This window comes from Oryctolagus cuniculus, chromosome 7 (genome assembly GCF_964237555.1).
Source record: "Oryctolagus cuniculus chromosome 7, mOryCun1.1, whole genome shotgun sequence".
Taxonomy (NCBI): domain Eukaryota; kingdom Metazoa; phylum Chordata; class Mammalia; order Lagomorpha; family Leporidae; genus Oryctolagus; species Oryctolagus cuniculus.
In genome coordinates, this window is record NC_091438.1 from 160,788,058 (window position 1) to 160,802,743 (window position 14,686).

Consider the following 14,686-nt stretch of genomic DNA (forward strand, 5'->3'; position numbering starts at 1 on the left):
CTCGGCGCGGCGCGCCGGGCTGGAGGACGAGGCGGGACGAGGCGGGACGAGGCGCCCGGCGTCCCCGGCCTCCGCGCCGCGCGCGCTCGCCGACCGGCACGCCGGAAAGCCTCTCTGAGGAGAAATCGCGGGCGGAGCGCGCCGGGAACAAAGCGGGGGCCGAAATCGCGAAGTTGAACCGAGATTTTCACCGAGAAAGGCAAAAGTTGAAGGAAAAGCGGAGCCGCGGGCCCCGTGAGGGCTGGAGCGCGGCCGGCGGGCGCAGCGTTCCCGCTCGTCGCTGTCGCTGAGGAGACGCGGCCGCGGGAAAAGCCGTGCCTCGAAGACGCCGCGGAGCCGGGCGCCAGCCCCGACGACACGGGCTTCGGTTTCCCCAAGACGTCCCAGAAGAGGGACGTGCTCGTCTTTCCACAAACTTCTAATTTTATAAGCCTCAAAAAATGCAAACTTTGAACAACCAGGGTGCAGTATTTTATCGATTAGCATTCTTAATGGCACCTGTGTTGACAATTTCTGCAGTGGAACATTCTTAAAAGTGCTGGTGGCGTTGTGAATTAGTATAACCCTTTTGAAAAGCAATTTTACAGTGTGTATTAAAAACCATAAAAACGTCTGCATCTTTTGACCCAGTAATCTTACTTCTGGGAATCTGTTCTAAAGAAAATAACACGAAATGCAAAAAAAAAAAAAAAAAAAGCCGTATGTGTGAAGGTATTTACAGGATCACCGTGTGTGTTACACACACACACACAAAGCAGCAGCCTCCTGCCTACGTGGGCTGATGTTGGCTATTCAGCAAGTGAATCTCCGTTGTGTCCCACCCACACAACGGGACATCAGAAACAGAACAAGGACAAGGGCTGTGGCACAGCAGAGTAAGCTGCCTCTTGCGGTGCCAGCATCCCATATCTAAACACCAGTTCCAGCCCCAGCTGCTCTGCTTCTGAGCCGGCTCCCTGCCGATGCACCGACAAAAGCAACAGACGATGACCCAAGTGCCCGAGCCCCTGCTTCTGGGAGACCTGGATGGAGTCCCTGGACCTTGGCTTCAGTCTGACTGTTGTGAACGTTTGGGGAGTGAACCAGTGAGTGCCTGATTCTCACACTCTCACTGGTTTTCTCTGTCATTCCACTTCGCAAATATTTTTTAAAAAACTTTGCCATTGCTAAGAGGGAGGAGTATTCAGAATTACGGTGCTCATTTATAATATGTGATGTGACGAGAGATACAAAAAACTGCATTTCAAAAAAATACTGGTGCACACCTCAAGTGACATTTAGGGGATTATGAGTGACTTTATTTTCTGTAATATAGTCATAATATTGTTTTTATATTTAAAATACATATTTAAATTTAAAATTCTATCTGGTACCTACTAAGGACCAGATGCTAAATTATAAAGATGAACAAAGTTGAGCATCCTCCTTCAAGGGAGAGTGAACAAAAAGCAGGACACTGTGGTGGGAACACAGGAGAAGGAAGCGACTATAGGCTGGGTATCAAGAAGGCATCACCATGGGACTGGCACTGTGGCATAGAGGGTTAAGCCACTGCCTGCAGTGCCATCATCCTGTATGGGCACCAGTTCAAGTCCCGGCTGCTCCACTCCCAATCCAGCTCCCTGCTAATGTGCCTGGGAAAGCAGCGGAGGATGGCCTAAGTACTTGGGCCCTTGCACTCACATGGGAGACTCAGAAGAGGCTCCTGGCCATTTGGGGAGTGAGCCAGTGCATGGAAGATCTCTCTTTCTTCTCTCTTTCTCTCTGTAACTCTGCCTTTGAAATAAATAGATCCTAAAGAAGAAGACATCGCCTTTACCATGGGAATTACCTTAAATGCAGGCCTGGCTCTCCAAGTGCGGAAGGGGATGTTCCCAAGATTCTTTCTTGAGATCCACAAGGTTAGAACTGACTTCTTCACAACATTGTGTCAATCTCTCCCATATGTACAGTGGAGTTTTCCAGAAGCTACATGACATGTTCTCTCCCTCCCTCCCTTTCTCCCTCCCTCCCTACCCTTCTTCCAAATAAGTTGAAAATAAGTTTTTAAAGATTTATTTTATTTGAAAGAGTGACAGGGGGAGTGGGAAGAGAGAAAGAGATCTGTCTGTTGATGCACTCCCCAAATGGCTGCAATGACTGGGGCTGTGCCAGGCCAAGCCTAGTGCCTGAAACTCCATCCAGGTCTCCCACAAGGGTGACAGGGACCCAAGCACTTGGGTCATCTTCCACTGCTTTCCCAGGCACATTAGCAGGGAGCTGGATCAGAAGCAGAGCAGCCAAGACTCAAACTGGCACTCCAGTATCAATGTCAATGTCACAGGCAGTGGCTTAACCCACTGCACCACAACACCAGCCCCTGTTTTTGGTCTTGGGTTTTTGTTTTTTTGTTTTTTTTTGTTTTTTTAAGATTTATTTTATTTATTTGAAGGGCAGTGTGACAGAGGGAGAGACAGGGAGAATAAAAGTAATGTTTTTTTGTTTTTGTTTTTGTTTTTGTTTTTTTTTTTTTTTTTGACAGGCAGAGTGGACAGTGAGAGAGACAGAGAGAAAGGTCTTCCTTTTTTTTTCCGTTGGTTCACCCCCCAGTGGCCGCCGCGGCCGGCGTACCGCGCTGACCCGAAGCCAGGAGCCAGGTGCTTCTCTTGGTCTCCCATGGGGTGCAGGGCCCAAGCACTTGGGCCATCCTCCACTGCACTCCCGGGCCATAGCAGAGAGCTGGACTGGAAGAGGGGCAACCGGGACAGAATCCGGCGCCCTGACTGGGACTGGAACCCGGTGTGCTGGCGCCGCAGGCGGAGGATTAGCCTAGAGAGCTACTGCGGCACTGGCAAAAGTAATATTTTTTAAAAGTTGCCATCCTGAAACAAGACCATTAGGTAGGTGATGAGAATATTAAATTGTCACCCTAAAAATATTTGTAAAAAGCCTTCTCTCAATAGTCAACTTCCAGAAATAAAGTACCTTTAATATTCTTGGGGTTAATAAAAATGAAAATGCTTGGGTTTGTTTCCTTCAATTAGAAGTTACTAAAGTTTACAAATTACTGGATTGGGAAAGCAGAAAATGTGGACTGACCCATTTCAGAAACTTAAACATTTCTGAAAGAGAAGTGACCCACCACTGCAACATTGGCATCTCATATCAGAGTGCCAGTTCAAGTCCTGACTGCTCTACATTTGATCCAGCTTCCTTTTTTTTTTTTTTTTTTTAAGATTGATTTAGGGTTGGCACTGTGGTATAATAGGTTAAGCATCCACCTGCAGCACCGGCATCCCATATGGGTACCATTCGAGTCTTGGCTTCTCCACTTTCCTTTGAGCTCCCTGCTGATGTCCTGGGAAAAAGTCTAAGTAAAAAAAAAAGTCCCAGTAAAAGTCTAAGTCCTTGGACCCCTACACCCACATGGGAGACCTGGAAGAAGCTCCTGGCTCCTGGCTTCAGACCAGCCCAGCTGATGGAAGACCCCTCTCTCTGTCTGTTAACTCTGACTCTCAAATAAATAGATAAAAAATCTTTTTTAAAAAGATGTATTTATTTATTTTGAAAGTCAGAGTTACAGAAAGACAGAGAGATCCTCCAACTGCTAGTTCACTCCCAGATGGTCATTAGCAAGGAGTGATCCAGTGTACCCAAGGAGGTAGTGAACAATGGTCCAAGTACTTGGGCCCCTGACATCCATGTGGGACACTGACCCAGCCCTGGCTATTGCAATCATTTGGGGAGTGAACCATCAATGGAAGATACCTCTCTTTCTCATTCGCTCTCTGTCTCTGTCACTCTGCCTTCCAAAAAATAAATAAAGAGGGGCCGGCGCCATGGTGCACTAGGTTAATCCTCCGCCTGTGGCGCCGGCATCCCATATGGGCACCAGGTTCTAGTGCCGGTTGCTCCTCTTCCAGTCCAGCTCTCTGCTGTGGCCCGGGAATGCAGTGGAGGATGGCCCAAGTGCTTGGGCCCTACACCCGCATAGGAGACCAGGAGGAAGCACCTGGCTCCTGGCTTCAGATCAGCACAGCGCCGGCTGTAGCAGCCATTTGGGGGGTGAACCAACGGAAGGAAGATCTTTCTCTCTGTCACTCTCACTGTCTGTAAGTCTACCTGTCAAATAAATAAATAAAGTCTTTAAAATAAATAAATAAATAAATCTTTCATACCAGAAATGATTAGTTTACTTTGATGCAAAAAAAGCTCAGAATTCATGCATACAACAGAATCATCAAAGAGCTCATGGAAAATATGAATTACAAAAAAATTTGCAATGATAACAGACATAATCTGTGTACTACTAGAGGCAAGAAAAATTTCACAGGTACCCCAAATAGAATGAGGTACTTGGACCTAGTAGGCCAAAATCTCAACTCATTTGAAATATAATTGAAACTTTAACAGCCTGATTTATGGACCCAGAATCTGTTGAAGTTTTGAGATGAATAAGTAGTTTCCTTGGTTCAATATGTGCTTCACTGAAGTGTAGCCAGATCCTAATGGACAGGAGGTCCGAGGACCAGCCACACTGCGTCTGGCAGGTTTGTTTTCTTTTTAGCAATTAAAACCCAGAACAGACCATTATCCTTCGTTATTGGGGTTGCAAGAGAGGTTGTTTAAACAGTAGTTATAATCACAGAACTCTTGCCCGTCATCCAGCTATTGCATAAAACGTGCCTGAGTGCACTGGTTCTCCAGGGGCCTGTTCTGAGGTTACCACAACTGAATGCCCCGCGTGGAATGTGTCTCACCTTCACGCAGTACTTTAGGAATCAATCCAGTGTTTTTCTGGATGTTCTTTTTAAAACTGGAGTCTTTCCACTCCTTCCTGAGCCTTCTGGTATTGCAGCCTGATACTCTTCATTGAATTTGGACTCAGGAGCAAAGAAATGGCTTCCCAGGATGGAAAAGTTTGGAGAGATCCGGTGGGCCACGGGGGAAGAGCTTCGTGACTCCTGAAGCGCACAGTTTTAGGGGACCAGTGTCAGACCCCTGCTTCCTGAGACCCAGAGACGTGCCAGGCAGTCTCCACAGAGAAAGGGCTTGGGAGCGGCCATGTGACTGCAGGGAGCAGATGAGCCGCACAGGAAGACCCGGCTGCCCTCGAGCTCTCTCCTCTGGTGAGTACTGGCGGCCAGTGGAGGCGCTGTGGCCACCACTGAGGGCTGTGAGCTCATTGGGAGGACTCTTTAAGTTTTGTTTGTTCTCCTACTGATTTGCTCAATACTTTTATTTATTTATGTATGTATCTCAAAGCAGAGCAACAAAGTGAGAGGGAGAGAAAGAGAAATCTGGGGCTGGCTTTGTGGCGTAGTGGGTAACCCATGTGGGCGCCAGTTCCAGCTGTTCCACTTTTTTTTTTTTAAGATTTATTTATTTACTTGAAAGGCAGAGTTACAGAGGCAGAGAGAGAGAGAGAGAGAGAGAGGTTTTCCATCCGCTGGTTCATTCTCCCAAATGGCTGCAATGGCAGGAGCTGGGTTGATCCGAAGCCAGGAGCCAGGAGCTTCTTCCAGGTATCCCATGTGAGTTCAGAGGCCCAAGAACCTGGGCCATCTTTCTACTGCTTTCCCTGGCCATAGCAGGGAGCTGGATTGGAAGAGGAATATCCGGGACATGAACCAGCACCCATATAGGATGACGGGAATTCAGTCGGTGGCTTTACCAGCTATGCCACAGCACCCGCACCGCTGTTCCACTTCTGATCCAACTCCCTGCTGATGCGCTTGGGAAAGCAGTGGGTGATGGTCCAAGTCCTTGGATCCCTGCACCCACATGGGAGACCTGGAAGAAGCTCCTGGCTCCTGGCTCCTAGCTTCTGCCTGGCCCAGCCCTAGCTGTTGCAGCCATTTGGGGAGTAAACCAGCATATGGAAGACCTCTCTCTCTCTCTCTCTCTCTCTCTCTCTCTTTCCCTCTCTGTAGTTCTGCCTTTCAAATAAATAAAATCAATCTGAGAGAGAGAGAGAAAGAGAGAGATCTTCCATCTACTTCCCCCAAATGATTATAAATGCCAGGACTGCGCCAAGCCAAAGTCAGAAGCCCAGAACTCTATCCAGGTCTCCCACGTGTGTGGCAGGGGCCCAAAAACACTTGGACCATGATCCCCTGCCTTCCCAGGCACATTAGCAGGGAGCTGGATCAGAAGCAGAGCAGCTCTAGGACTCAAATCAGCACCCTGACATGGATGCCAGCACTGAAGCAGCGGTTTGTTAATTGCTTTTTCTTTTCTTTTAAGATTTATTTATTTTTGATTTGAAAAATCAGAGTTACTGAGAGAGAGGGAAAAACAGAGAGAGAGAGAGAGATCTTCCATCTTCTGGTTCACTCCCCAAGATGGCCACAAAAGCCAGGCCCAAGTCGAAGCTTCATCGGGATCTCCAAGCACTTGAGCAGTTGTCTGCTGCTTTTCCCAGGCCATTTGCAGGGAGCTGGATCAAAAGTGGAGCTGCCAGGACTCAAACTGGCACTCATAAGGGATGCCAGGGTGGCAGGTGCAGCTTTTATCTACTACATCCCAACGCCAGCCCCTGAAGCAGTGGTTTAACTCATCCCACCCGAGCTCGAGCCCCTGGCTCAATACTTTCAACTGCTTATTATTTTTACTCCCACGCCTTGTTCAGTTGTCAAAGGTAACATGGCCCTATCAAAACAACTGAAGGACAGAAGAGCTGCTGAGAGTCCAGCACTGTGGTCTTCGGCAGTCACTGGGGAGTGTCCAGAAGAGACCAGACCGCTGCCGTCCACAGAATCAATAAAAAAGGTGTGGACAGAGAGGCATCTAATCATCGTCAGCCTTTCCATTTCTTGAACAAGACAAGCAGTTGGTTCTTCTTTAATTGTTAAGTTGTGGGATATGATGCAGCCATTAAAAACAATGGAGGCAAATCAGTGCGTGCTGCTACAGGCAGGTCTCCAGCCCCGCTGCTTGGCCGAGAAGGCAAGGCACAAACATGGCATGCACGTGTGCAGAGAGGGTGTCAGGCTTATTGCACGTGCAGATATTCTTGTATACGGGAAAATTTCTGGAACAGAGGCCAACACTGTGGTGTAGCAGGTTAAGCTGCCGCCCATGATACCAGCACCACATATGAGCACCATTCAGTCCCGGCTTCTCCACTCCTGATCCAGATCCCTGCTAATGTGCCTGGAAAAATGAGTGGAAGATGGTCCCAAGTACTTGGACCCTGCACTCACATGGGAGACCTGGATGGAGTTCCAGGCTCCTGGCTTCAGGCTGGCCCAGCACTGTCCATTGCATCCATTTGGGGAGTGAACCAGCAAATGGAAGATCTCTCTCTCTCTCTCTCACTCAGCCTTTCAAATAAATATGTAAATCTTTTTTAAAAATTTTCTGGAACATTAACAAGAAATGCATTATATATAGTTACCTTTGAGGACCAGGCAGGAAAAAAAAAAGCTTCCTGTTCATTGGATGTGGTTTGAGTTATTTTTGCCACGTGCTTGCATTGTACAATATTTATTGGGTGCTTTGACCCCCCAGATCCTGGTTCTAGGTGCTCAGGATGCTGCAATGAGCAAAGGAGACAAAACTCCTGCATTTATGAGCCGACATGGAAGTAAGAAAGACAGACGATGAACAAACAGACAGATGACGGAATGTATCACAGGATAGTGATAACAGCTTGAAGCAAAACCCCGAGAGGCTAGAGTGATGAGGCTGCTGTTTTGGACACAAGGGGTCTGGGAAGTTCTCTCTGAGACCTGAAGGGAGGGGGCATGAGTCATGCAGTCATGGGTGAGGTGGAAGAACATTCCAGGCAGAGGAGGCCAAAAGTGCAAAAGCCCTGAGGCTAGTGCACACTCCGCGTGTCGAAGGAAAACGATGAGGCGACCTAACACCAGACCACTCGGGACCTCAATGCCCACAGTGAACTCTTTGGATTTTATTCTGAGGGGGCTAAGGAACCAATGAGGAGTATGCAGGTAGAAGTATTCCTTTTGGGGGGCTGGTGCTGTGGCACAGTGGGTTAAAGCCCCAGCCTGCAGCGCCAGCATCCATGTAGGCGCCAGTTCATGTCCCGGCTGCTCCTCTTCCAATCCGGCTCTCTGCTATGGCCTGGGAAAGCAGTAGAAGAAGGCCCAAGTCCTTGGGCCCCTGCACCTGCGTGGAAGACCTGGAGAAAGCTCCTGGCTCCTGGCTTCGGATCAGCTCAGCTCTGGCCGTTGCAGCCATTTGGGGAGTGAACCAGCAGAATGGAAGACATCTCTCTCTGTCTCTACCTCTCTCTGTAACTCTTTCAAAGAAATAAAAAAAAATTCTTAAAAAAGTATTCCTTTTAAAAAAATATTTATTTATTTATTTATTTATTTATTTATTTATTTATTTATAAGACAGAATTACTGGAAAAGGGAGGCAGAGACGGAGGGAGAGAGAGGTCTTCCATTTGCTGATTCACTTCCCATTTGTCGGCAACACACGGCTGGGGGTGGACCAGGCTGAAGCCAGGAGCCAGAACTCCATCTGGGTCTCCCATGTGGATGGCAGAAGCCCAAACACTGGAGCCATCCTCTGCTGCCTTCCCAAGCACATTAGCAGGTAGCTTGATGGGAAGTGGAGCAGCCAGGACTAGAACTGGCACTCATGTGGGTGCCAGTCTCACAGGTGCTGGCTTGACTGGCTGTGCCATAATGTTGGCCTCATGGAACTGGGAGAACTATCTCACTGGTATTTCTAAAAGATTGCTGTGGGGCTGGCATGGTAGTCTCGGCTGCTCTGCTTCTGATCCAGCTTCCTGCTAGTGCGTTTGGGAAGGCAGTGGAAGATGGCCCAAGTACTTGGACCCCTACCATTCATGTGGGAGACCCAGATGGAATCCCTGGCTCCTGGTTTTGGCCTGGCCAAGAGCTGGCTGTTGTGGGCATTTGCAGAATGGATCAGCAGATGAAAGATCTCTCTCTCTCTCTCTCTCTCTCTCCTCTCTCTCTCTCTCTCACACACACACTCACTCTCATTCTCACTCTCACTCTTTCTCTCCCCCTGCCCCACTGTTGCCCTGCCTTTCAAATAAATAAATAAATCTTACAAAGTAAAAGATCACTCTGCCACAATGGAGAGAACAGACCGGGAACGGGCAAGCGAGGAAGCAGAGAGACCAGTTTGGAGATCACCGCAGATGCAAGGCCTGGCGATGGCTGAGACTACACGGTATTTGCTGCTCATGGCTGCTGCAACAGGTCACCTGAGCGGTTCAAAGAACCAGAAATATGTTCTCGCACAATGCTGGGGTCCAGACGTGAGAAATCAGTTCCACTGGGCTGGATCAAGACGTTGGCAGGGCTGGACTCTTCCCGAGTCTCCAGGAGAATCCACGCCTCCTCCAACTTGCAGTGGCTGCTGAGGCTCCTCGGCTTGTGGCCACATCACTCTGATCTTCAAAGCCGGCATCCTCAAGTCTCTGGGTGTGCCGATCCACATTGTGCGCGCTCTCTCTCTCTCTCTCTCTCTCTCTCTCTCTGCTGTCTTGTGTCAGCTCTCCCTTGCCTCTCTATTCTAAGGACAGGTGATGGTATTTAGGGCACACCCAGATAATTCAAGATAATCAACCCATCTCTCAAGACCCTTAACTTAATCACATCTGCAAAGACCCTTCTTCCCTGTAAGTAATATTTACACATCCTAGGGATTGGGACTTGGTATTTCCGGGAGCCCTTATTCACCTACCACACTGGGGTCAGCAAATATTTTCAGTAAAGGACCAGATTTTACATATTTTACGTTTGGAAGGTCCTGTGATCCTTGTCACAGCTACTCCAGTCTGCCCCTGTGGTACAAAAGCAGCTATGGACAATACAAACCAAAGGGCATGCCGAGGTTCCAGCAAAACTCTATGAAAAGGAGTGCCACCTGTTAGATGAAGGTTGAGGGTCTTAAGGGGGTCTTTGGTGGGTTTAGGATACATGTTGAGAGCAGACTGCTCAGCTTGTGCTAAGGATTGAATATGATAAGAGAAAAGATGTTTTGGAGCCAAGTTTGACTCTTGGGATTTGGGCCAGAGCAACCGAGTTGATGGTGATGCATTCAAAGACGAGAGGAGGAGCAGACTTAGGAGTGGGTGGGAACCCCAAATTCCATCTGGGCCCTGCTAATAATTCTGAAATGCATATAAGATACACAAGTGGAGATATCAAGAAGGCAACTGAATATGTGCGGGAACTTCAAAATGTTTGTGGAAATTTTTGAAATCCATGCATCCATGCATAATTTTTTTCTATTTTTTAAAGACTATTTGAAAGGAGAGGGGGGAACAGAGAGAGAGAGAGAGACAGAGACTGAGACAGAGAGATCTTCCATCCTGTGGCTCACTCCAAATGGCTGCAACTGCCAGGGCTGGGCCAGCCAAGCTCCACCCGGTCTCCCACACGGGTGGCAGGAGCCCAGGCACTTGCGCCATCACTAGCTGCCTCCCAGGGTGCATTAGCAGGAAGCTGGAGAGGAAGCCCAAAAGTACTTGAGCATCTTCTGCTGCTTTCCCAGGCGTGTTAACAGGGCGCTGACAGCCAGGACTCGAACCAGCACTCATACGGATGCCAGCAATGCAGGCGGCAGCTTCAAAATACACGTTCTCTGTGAACTCTCTGATGGGACCTCCTGCGTACCTGAAGCACACAGGAGTTATAACCAGGAAAACAGAGTAGTCAGCGCTCAGTGGACTCTAAAGCCGTGGATTTCCCGGGGAGGGACATAGCGCACTTTCACTCAACCACAGTTCTGAAAAAGGATAGAGATCATGCCTCTCGTACAAATACAGAGAGTATGTGTCAAGGACTTTCTTTAGCTCTTTAATTAACGAAGGAATCAGTGAGATGTTGAAACCAGTTCAAAAGAGGGTTAGAAGAGCAGAGATGTACAGGCCAGCTGGTTCTATCCTGTAGGGCAATAAACTGCCATGTTCAGAGCCATATTTTCTGTGGAACAAAGTCATCTGCATTATTCTCTCTTTCCTATTTCTGTATGGCCCACAGAAAGAAGCTCACCCCCACAGGATCACTCAGTCTCGTCTCTGCCTCTCAGTAAATAAATAATAAATGATTTTTTAAATATAAGAAATTCTTTGAGCACTGTGGTGTGACGGGTTGAGCTGAGGCCTGCGGTGCCGGCACCCCATACAGGCACCAGTCTGAGTCCCAGCTGCTCCACTTTCGATCCAGCTTCCTGCTGATGTGCTTGAGCTGTTGTACCATGTGGGAAACCCAGATGAAGCTCCTGGTTCTTGGCTTCAGCCCAGCCCAGCGCTGCCTATTGCAGCCATCTGTGGAGTGAACCAGCAGATGAAAGAATCATCTCTCTCTTTCTCTCCATTCCTCTCTTTCTCCTTCCCTCTCTCTGTAACTCTGCCTTTCCAATAAATAAATAAATCTTTAAAAAAAAAGAAAAGAAAAGAAATCATTTGAGCAAAGACATGTGGATATCAGAGAGAGGGCTGTTTAAAAGGAGTTTAGACTTTTTAAAAAGAAGTTTAATTTTTAAAACATTGGTGAAGAGGGAAAAAATGCAAGCAGGAAAATATGAATCATAGATTGAGTTAAACTTGTTTGTTTTCCCGCCCATGATGTGTGCTTTCAAGTCCCCGGCGTGCAGTGATGCTGTGGGCAGGAGATAAGTGTGAGAGCCGACGAATAACTTTAACAATGCTGATCTTTTCACCCTTTCGGAAGGAAAATTGGCTCTCCTTTTCCATTAGCCGAGACTCCCATCTGCCTCGCTCCTCCACCCACAAAGAATCAGCCTGCATGTGTGACAATACTTAAAGGAGAAATTAAAATTTTAGTAGTAAATAGCAATTCAAAAATAGGTTTCTTGAAAGAATCTCCTGGCTAATGAGCGTGCCGCTCTGGAGCATACCTGGAGCTGCCGGGCTGCGTCCCGGAGCGCTGCAGTAAACGCTCGGAAATGAAGTTGTAGTTATCTGCCCTTTTTTCGGAGCCAAGGCGGGAGGGGGCTATTGCTATTTTAATTCAGACTGGGTGAAGCGCAGCCTTCAGACTTGTGCAAAGATCTCTCAAAGCGCGATTTTCTTCAGTGACAAAGATTTCTTTCTTTTTCATCTTGTCAAACAGAATCACTCACAGATAAAGTCAATTTGCTCCTTTGCCATCACGTTGGGCTATTTCCTTTTGCCAGCTGACTAACGGTTTCTAGGGCAGGCTGGAATTAATCATTCAGCACCCAGGGATTTTTCAGGCCAGCCAGGACTGAGGATCAGAAACAACAAAGCCCACAGCCACCCTTGACAGGAAGGGCCTCGCCCCAGAGCCCCTTGGGAAGAGCACTTTGTGAACTGCTAGGCAGTGGCCGATCTTGAGTCTCCAGATCCTGGCCATCCTGTCACCCTAACTGGGAGTCCTCTGTGCTGAAATATTCCCGTGTTGAGGTCTGTTTCCCCCATTTCCCAAGAGGTCTCCCCAGGAGGTCGGCGCCCGGAGCCTGCACCCGGAAAGCCCGAGCCCCCCGTTTCCGCTCCAGCAGCCCTGAGCCCTGAGTGCTGATTCTCCAGCCAGCTCCCTCTTGTGACCTGAGACACCGTGTTCCTTGCATCAGGGTGCTGACTTCATTGGCCACTCCTGCCTGTGCTCCCAAAGCCGTGCCAATCGCCCTTCTCCCGTCTGCACGTTCCAGACTCAAAGGCCAAACGTGGTCTCGGGCGCACAGCCTGGAGCAGCATCCTGTGCCGGGCCAGCGCTCCGAGGCCAGCCGGCCAGTGTGCTTGAGCAAATGTCAAGAAAAGCTCGCCGCACACAAGCTCCAGAAATACTGTGGAATTGTTCTGTCCTTTTAAAAATGGAAAACGCCTTGGCAGGGTGATATATTATTTGCCTGGCTGCATTTTCTCTCTGTCTCCGTCAAGGCTTGGAAAGTACTGGCACTTCTGCCTCTTCAAGCGCAGCGCGGTGTAACTGGACCACATCTAATGCCTGTGCGATGCAAATGAAGATTGAGACTGCTGTTTCCTTTGATGTGTGTGACTAAATGCTCAGAGGGGATATTTTCCTCCCGATCCTCCGGCGGATGCAGCCTCTTTAAAAGTACCTGTTGGCTCCCTCTCCCCATTGGCAACTGAAGTCCTCCCCGCCAGCGCGCAGGCAGAGGAGGAGGCTGGGCCCCGGGCGTGATGAATGTCTTTCTCCGGGAAGAACATCCTCTCCGTGTTTGCCATGATTGTTAAAGTTCTGGAGGGAATTAAGAAGCGTGAAAGGCACGTTAATGATGGGTAGCTGCAATGAGCCTCTCGGGCTCGCCTGAGAGTCCAGAGAGCACCTTGCGAGAGGGAAGCCGGGGAGGCGGCTGAGTCATGGCTGGAATGCACAGGGGTTCTAGCTGCTCGCGGCGCCGAGGGCCTGGGAAGCAGGGCAGCGCCGTGCAAGAGCCAAGTGGACCCACGTACGTGTCCAGCATTCAGTCTCCTCCTGCCGAGGGGGGAGCGGAGCCACCACCAGCACCAGCAGAGCTGGAGCTCTATCCGGAAGCTGGGTGGTCCCTGGGAGCGCACGTGCCAGGACGGCGCGGGCTCACAGCGCCAGCAGGACTGCCGGCCTCCAAGCTGGCCGTGCCGGGCGCGGGATTCTCACCCCACTCGGCCCTTTGTTCCTGAAAGTTCCCATGAAACAAGGCAACGAATGGCTTATGTAGTTTTTTAAAGATTTATTTTATTTATTTATAAGTCAGAATTACAAAGAGGAGGAGAGACAGGGAGAGACAGAGAGAAATCCTCCATCTGCTGGTTCAGTCTCCAAATGGCTGCAATGGCCAAGGCTGGGCCAGGCTAAAGCCAGGAGAGCCAGGAGAGCCAGGAGCCTCCTCCAGGTCTCCCATGTGGGTGCAGGGATGTGGGATATATGGGCCCATATGAGCCCAAGAGTGGTTTATGTTTAAAAGCAAGAAAACAAAAACAATTTGGAACCATGAATCATGATTTGGGTCATTAGTTTATTTTTACTGTGTCCTCTCTTTTTTTCCTGGTAAATGTTCCAGTAGTTCTCTTGAGGAGGATATTGGAGAATGGGATTTTTTTTTTTTTTTTTTTTTTTTTTTTTTTTTTTTTTGGAAGCAGAGAGAAAAAGACAGATAGAGAGTTCCCATCCACTGATTCACTCCCCAGTGCCAAATGGGGCTGGGCCAGGCCAGAGCTGGGAGCCAGGAACTCAATCCAGGTCCCCCACAGGGGTGGCAGGAACCCAGTGACTTGAGCCATCCCTGCTGCCTCCAGGGAGCCTGGACCACTCACAGGAGGCTAACAGGAAGCTGCTGCCTGGAGCTGGAGCCGTGCATGGCATTCGGGCATCTTAACGCTCAGGATACACGACCTCTTCCTGGAGACGGGATTTTAGGCAGCAGCTCCATGATACCAGGGACTGTAACACAGCTTCTGCTGTGTGCCCAGAGCTTAGACAGAACAAGCACACAACAGTGTGCAAGAGATACCAAATGAATGAATGAATGAATGCATGACGGCCCACGCCTGCCCTATCCAAAGGAGCCAGGTTGCTGTGAGGCAGGGAATTCCCAGGGAATTCAAGGTGGCCCTGGCGTGGACACTGTTCCAGTCAGCTGGGCTGCCATAACAAAGCCCCACAGACGGCCAGTGCTGAGGCTCACTAGGCTAATCCTCCGCCTGCGGCGCCGGCACCCCGGGTTCTAGTCCTGGTCGGGGCGCTGGATTCTGTCCCGGTTGCTCCTC